The 7,181-nt window shown below is 37.6% G+C and overlaps 1 protein-coding gene across 4 annotated transcripts in view; it reads right to left on the bottom strand.

Moving 5' to 3' along the window:
- Window positions 1–7,181, bottom strand: part of Phyhipl (phytanoyl-CoA 2-hydroxylase interacting protein like) — a 75,071-nt gene that overhangs the window by 66,347 nt on the left and 1,543 nt on the right. The window contains exon 1 of one of the 4 annotated variants that reach the window (XM_023706131.1): window positions 6,648–6,671. The exons of the other annotated variants lie outside the window; for them this stretch is intronic. The gene's annotated coding sequence lies outside the window, so the exon portion shown is untranslated. Of the gene's footprint in view, window positions 1–6,647; window positions 6,672–7,181 lie in introns of those variants that run through there. 4 annotated transcript variants of the gene reach the window in all.

Raw genomic sequence — 7,181 nt, 5'->3', positions numbered from 1 at the left:
CGGCGGGGCTCCGAGCTGCTGCCGGCGGCCGGCTGCGGGGGCGCCGCGGGGTGACGGCCCCTCGCCGCCTGCCAGGCGCACAGGCTTCGTCCGTTCAAAGGCGGGACGAGGCGCGCTGTGGCCCGGCGTCGTTCTGAAGGCTGACGCGGGTGGCGTGGCCCCTGCCCTCCTGCGCCCGCAAGTGACCTTTCTGCAGTGCGCGGGGGCGATCCGCGCTCGGCTGGCTCGGCTTACCCCGTCTGCTAGGGCGATTGATTTTCATCGTAATAGCGTTTTAACGTTGCAGTATGCTTGGAGAATGTGCAGTGTTTTTAACATAAAATAGACGCAGACTGTAGGCTGTTAACCTCTGCTCCCGTTTGCTTCCATGAAGTAATTTTTAGTTTTGTTGCTGCTTTGATAAAAAACAGTGACACCCCACATTTTTTGTATTGTGTTTGCCTATTGTAAATTAAGCTGCTTTTTTTATTAATTTAACAATTTCAGCCATAATGCTAACAAGTAAGGAGATAATTTACATGTAGATTGCTGTATGCCACACTTTCTAGCCACATCCAGTTCGCCATAACACAACTATGTTTAGTTATTGAAGCCTCAGAAAATGGAAGACAAGCTTTAGGTAAAATAAACCTGTGAAAAAAACTTGGCATAATTGCAAGTGGATCAAAATCTGTGAAAAATAATTAGGTAAAGTGAAACGTCCTCATTATGAACTTCGGTTTAAAGAAGATGGATCTTTTTTTGAATTTGAAAAGATCCATGTGTTAAGGTAGGGGTATCTCTAAGGAAAGAGTAAATTATTACCTGTCAAGAGATATGACAATATGGTACTTCCTTGTAAAATTCTTGTGTTCAGAATCTTCGGTCTCTATAACAGTATCTATAGATATTGCCAGCCCAAGCACAGTGGGTTCATTCTTCAGATTATTCTCAAATTTACATATCTCATACAGAACTGTGTAAAGTAATTCATTGATATGTAGAGTTAAAATTCTCGCAAACATTTATTACTACAAATTTCAAAGCTATCAGGAAAGGTAGATAATTAAAAAGCAAACGTGTGAGAGTAAAGGAAAAGGAAATGCATGTGGAGGGGGGGAGGCCTCATGGGAGTGCACACAGAAATCAGAACCCAGTCTGGATTGTCAGGGACAACTCTACAGTGATTTTAAGGAGTGAGAAATTACTGAAACACTTCACTAGAAATTTAGCCTGATTATGTTTGTAGGGTAGAATATCTGTGTAATGATGAAAGAGAATGTTTTGAGAGACATTGTCCCTTTCTGAGTATAAAACCAATTTAAGGCACCTTAATGTGGAGGATTTGGGTAATTACATAAGAAATATAAAAGAAAGTTACATAATATACAACTTTCAATAGAGACTACAGGTTTTTAAGCAAGTTAGATTTAAAGTCATTCACAAGGGTTAAAGTACATACTTAATTATGGCTATCTCCAAACTAGCCTTATCATTTCCTCCCATAGAATAGATAAAATATGCCATTTCACTATGAAAACTTAGGGCAGGGATTGATACTAGGAAAATGTGGCTATAAGGTAGATAAAATAGTACAAATATTCTATAATTTTTGGTTGATAAAATTGTGGAAAGGAGAAAACAGCTGGAGGAAAGCAGCCTAAAACATTTTAGTCATTCTCACTAGAAGTATGTGCTATGAGGGGTTGTGGTCTCAGAGATACCCAGATTACTCTGGGGAAAGTCAAGGACAATGACATTCTACAGAAGTTCTTACACTTTTCAGAGGGCACCACGATCAAATAAGCTTGAACAGGGCATCATAGCTAGGTAGAGAAAGATTAAAGAGTGTGCTTTCCCCAGTTGCTGAAAGTCCCTTTGTCCTCAGTAGGTGACAGAGAGCCAACCTGCTATCAACCCTGATATTAAGTTTTTAAGAAGCGATGTCATACTTCAGCAAAAACTACTGTGTGGACCTTCCACAGCAGATGTCTAAAGTCCTGGTAAACGAGGCTGATCAGTCAAGGAGAACTCCCAAACCCTGACTGGTTGAGATAGCAGACTGTGAGTTTCCCTAGCTTCCAACTTCCAGGAAAGGAATGGAAGTGTGTGGTCCTATCAAGGGATATTACCCCAAACACCAGAATAAGCAGAAAACACCATTCAACCAACCCTTAGGCCAGAACCCTGAAGTTAAATGAAGTTCCCCTACCCTGATATTTATAAATGTTATCTAAAATGGAAAAATTAGGACTGATGATCTTTAACCTAATAAATTTGAACTTTATCTGAAAAACTACTACTAGATTTGTAAAATGTTACTAGATTTGACCCCAAACACCATTTCTTCCTTCCACAGTTGCATTGTATATAATTGCACTTCGAATATGCTTACGACACTTACTAATTACTTGAGGTAACCACCATTATAGTTAAAATCCTGCCATTCAAGCATCACTTCAAATGGTGCATTTTCAGTAAAAAAGTATTTCCTCTGTCAAACCCTTGTATTTTATTTCTGCTGGGCTTTACTTGTCATTCTACAGCAATAGTCACATGAATTGTAAACTAATGTGCTTGACACAGACTCAAATTTGAGAAGACCTTAAATATATTCTAAATCAATACCATACCCAGGGGCTGGGGAAATAGCTCAGAAGAATAAGTACTTGCATGGCAAGTGCAAGGGCCTGAGCTCAATCCCCGGTTCTGGAAAAAACAAAAACAAAAACACACACATCCAGTGTTGAAGACTGATATTTTTATCTTTGTACCAGGAATCAAATTCAGGACTTTGCAGCTGAAGACACTGTGCCACTGAGCTAAATCTCTAGCCCAAAGACTTTGATTACTTCTGATAATAGTAAAGGAAAATCCTCATGAGATAAACCTTCTTCATTCCCAAGTCCAGACCCACCTCTTAAAAAGCAACATAGAGGCCTAAATTTTCTCTTCTGCCAGTGATATGCTATAGTAATACTTCCTCCTGTTGCTCACATGCACCTGAACTTCTGACTAAATCTTACTTTTTCAAATATTTGATACCACATTGTTTTGCATTCCTTTGTCTCTGAACAAACCTTTTGATGGCTGCAGTTTTGCTGAGAGCCTAGTTGGACAGGCCAGATTTGGAAATACAAGGATACAAAGGAAAACATAGTAGTTTGGCACAGTCTTATCATCTTTGCTTTATATTCCAGATATTTTTAATCCAACCCAAGAATGCATTTGTTTTCCTGTCAGTAATAACATTCTGCTCACAGATCCAGAGCTTGCAAACACAAAACTTTTATCACTCTGAATATTTCTTAACCTGTGATATAAATTTTAAGCATATATAATAGTGTTTGCACAGAGAAGATACCCTATACAATTTGCTGAATTATTGAATTGAAATTAGGTAATCTGTATTTAGTTGTACTGCTGCAACTTGCCTAGGATTTTATCAAAGTTAAGTTAGGCAGCAGAATCCTTTGGTGGCTACGTAGGGGACAAAGAGTGAGAACCAAAATGAAAAGGTAAAGGAACTCCACAAAATGTATAATTAACAGTACTACTAAAACTTCCTTAACCCTTATTATGAAGTACAGGCAAAAGAAAACCCATGATTGGCAGAAAAATTTGACAGCAGCTCTTACGTTCTGTTGTAGTCAGAGTTTACAAGGGAAAGGATTAAAAACAGGACAAATAATTTACAGGATTGCTTTATAATATTCATCCAAAGAGTCAAATGCAAAAGAATGCAGCAGCTCAGTCCATACACCAGAGCCCCAAAGAGTCCATCTGAGGGCCTGGATCCCACTGCAGTGCCCTGCACCAGTCCAGCTGCAGACCTAGAGTCCAAGCAATGGCCTCTACAAGTCCAACTGTAAACCTAGAGACCATGGCAATGCCTCATGCAACTCTGTGTCAAGGGCCTGCACTGGAAAGCCCCAAAAGCAGTGGTAGAAGCTGGAAAGTCTGCGCCAGCAGGATGAAGGATCTCCACTAGAGCCAAGAAGCGATACTCGATGTAAGTTCCAGAGCTTCCTGGAAAAGAACTACAGAGCTATTCTGATGATAATGGCTGAAGTCATATCAGCAAAACCAGTGTGGCAAACTTCTTCATGAGAATCAACAGCGCACCATCTTCCCCTCCAGTCTCCAGTTCCCTTTTTATGCTGTTGACAACAATCATCAGGTGGGCCTTGATATATTATAACCCAGCACCACATTGATTCAGCTCAGCTGGGTATTACAAGGTGATCATTAGTTAATCCAGCTCATATTCTAATCTATTTGTCTTGACTCAGATAAGGTTTGGACTTGTGAAAATCAAGTGAGATACTGTATACTAACATATTGTATGAACTATATAGCATCTTACAAAGTGAGTATATTATTGTAGGACACTTCTAGAACCCACTTAAAAAATTTCTGGTCAATTCCATAGTTCAAATTTCTGGAGATATTGTATTTAAAACACTAAGAGTGTTGTATTGAGATTTTTAAAACAGGAAGTTTCAGCATATAACAATTAATGAATATGGCATACCACATTAACATCATAAAGGACAAACACCCTATGATCATCTCAATAGATATAGAAAATTGTTCAATTCATTTAGTACCTTTTTGTTAGATAAGTACTGTGCACTGACCAATTGCTCTACTGGAGCTTCTTTAGTATCTTTTTGTGATAAAGACTCAACAAATTAGGCATAGAAACACTATACATCGATACAATAAAACCGTAGACAACAACACCATAGCTGATATATTAACAGTGAAAAGTGGAGATATGTTTTTCTAATCAGGAATAGGACAAAAATTTCCATTGGCACCACTTCTTTTCAACATAACACTAGAATTTTTCACCAGAATAATGAGTTCAAAAAAGAAAAAAGCATTCAAATTGGAAAGGAAGAAGTTAAATTATCTGTTTATAGTTACTGCTGTCTTAAATACAGAAAATCCTAAAGGTCCTACACAAACTCTTAATACATTCAGTGAAATTGCAGAAAACAAAGTCAATATGGAAAAATTATTGTGTGTCTGTCTAGCAATAATTAACTAACCAAAAGAGAAATAAAAGGAAAAATTCATTTTTAGTGTCATGAAAAACAAAAAATATATATTTAGGAATTCAAACAGTAAAATAAAAGATCTCTACTTTGCAAAGTATAAAATATTGATGATATACACTGTGAAAAACACAAATACATGGGAGACATCTTGCATTCATAGATTAAAAAGACTAATATTGCTAAAAATGTTCATAGTAATGAATGTAATCTACGGATTCAGAACAGTCCCTATCAAAATTCCAGTGGCATTTTTCACAGAAAAAGAAAAATCCTAAAATTTGTGTGACACGATAAAAATTCAAAAAAGTTAAATTAATCTTGAGCGAGAAAAACAGAACTGAAGTCATCATAATTCCTAGTTTCAAACTATATTGAAAAGCTATAGGAAAGCTGGGTGTGAGGCACAGGCCTATAATTGCAGCACTGGGGAGACTGAAGTAGGAGGATTACTGCAAGTTCAAGGCCAGCCTAGGCTACATAATGGATCCAGGCCTGCCTGAACTACATAGCAAGACCCTGCTCCCCCCTCCCCAAAAAAGCTATACTAATAAAAATGTCATGGTACTGGTATAAATACAGGCATAAAAACATGTTTATTTATTTATGTATTTTGTACAGGGTCTCACTACGCAGCTTGGACTCATAGTGATCCTCTTGTTTTCACCCTCCCTAGCTCTGGGATTACAGGCCTATGCCACCACACTTGGACTTGTTCACCAGCTCAGTGCGCCTGGGCATGGGGCCGGTGCAGCATGCAGTATCAGGGATCAAAGCCCAGTCCCTGTATTTGCCTAAGCAGGCTCTTAGTCCACTGAGCTATCTCACCAGCCCAAAACAATAAACTGAAGACCCAAGATGTAAATCCACACATATTCAGTCATCTCATATTCTGCATAAATGCCAAGAATACATAATGAGAAATTCTTCCCTTTAATAAGTAGTATTGGAAAAATGAGATATCTATGTATAAAGAAAATGAAATTGAACCTCCTCTCACACCATTCACAAATATCAACACATAGTGAATTAAAGACACATAAAGACTTGCAATCTTAAAACTCCTAGAAGAAAATGTTGGAGGGAAGCTCATTGACATGGATCTTAGCAATGATTTTTTTGTATCTGACAAAAGCACAGGTAACAAAAAGTAGGCAACTGAGATACTTCAAACTAAAAAGTTTAGGTGCCATACAGGAAATAACAAAAATGAAAAGGCACCCTACAGAATGGAAGGAAATACTTATAGTATTCAAAAGGAGGTGATAAACAAAATGAATAATAAATCCACACAACTCAGGAGTAAAAAAGCTATTAAAGATGGGCAAAAGACCTGAACAGACATTTTCTCAAAGAAGGCAATTGCCTATGGGCATATGAAATGATGTTTAATATTGCCAATCATCAGAGAAATGCAAATGAGTACCACAGTGAGACACTGCTCACATCCATTGTTAGAATGGCTGTTGTCAAAAAGTAAAAGATAAGTATTTGCAAGAATATGCAAAACTGGAAAACTTCGTACCTTCTTGATAGAAATGTGAACTGGTACAGCCACTAGAATAAATAGCATGAACTTTCCTTAAAAATTTAAAATAGAATTACCATGTGATCCAGTAATCCTTCTGTTGAGTATATAGCAAAAGGAAATTAAATCAGCACCTTACAAAGATAAATCCACTCCGACATTCATTACGTTATTCACAATACTTAACGTGTGCTGTATTCACAATGCAAACCTGTGCTGACCAATGACTTGGTTAGGAAAATGTGAATAGAGTAATAAAATGTCAGCCTTTAAAAAAGTCTTTTGTTTCAAAACCTGAGAACAATATGCTAAATCAGTCACACAGAAAGATAAATATATAATCTTATATGTGGAATCTGAAAAAAGTCAAACAGAGCTGTAGGAAAAGAAATATATTGTTCAGAGTTTAAACCTCAGCTGGGGATGAATGAGAGTTGCATACCTAATGTACAGCCTGGTAGATACAACTATTAGCAATGTATTGTAGACTTTAGAGTCGTTAAGAAAATAGAACACAAAGATGAAATATAGGAAGTAAAGCCATGTTGTTATGTTGAGCTGTGGGGGACTCACGTCAATAATTTCTGACATTGCCAATTAAACAGAAGACC

Source organism: Octodon degus, unplaced genomic scaffold (assembly GCF_000260255.1).
Source record: "Octodon degus isolate 3935 unplaced genomic scaffold, OctDeg1.0 scaffold00240, whole genome shotgun sequence".
Taxonomy (NCBI): Eukaryota; Metazoa; Chordata; class Mammalia; order Rodentia; family Octodontidae; genus Octodon; species Octodon degus.
The sequence above is the reverse complement of the archived record's forward strand: the minus strand, read 5'-3'. Positions and strand labels throughout refer to the sequence as shown.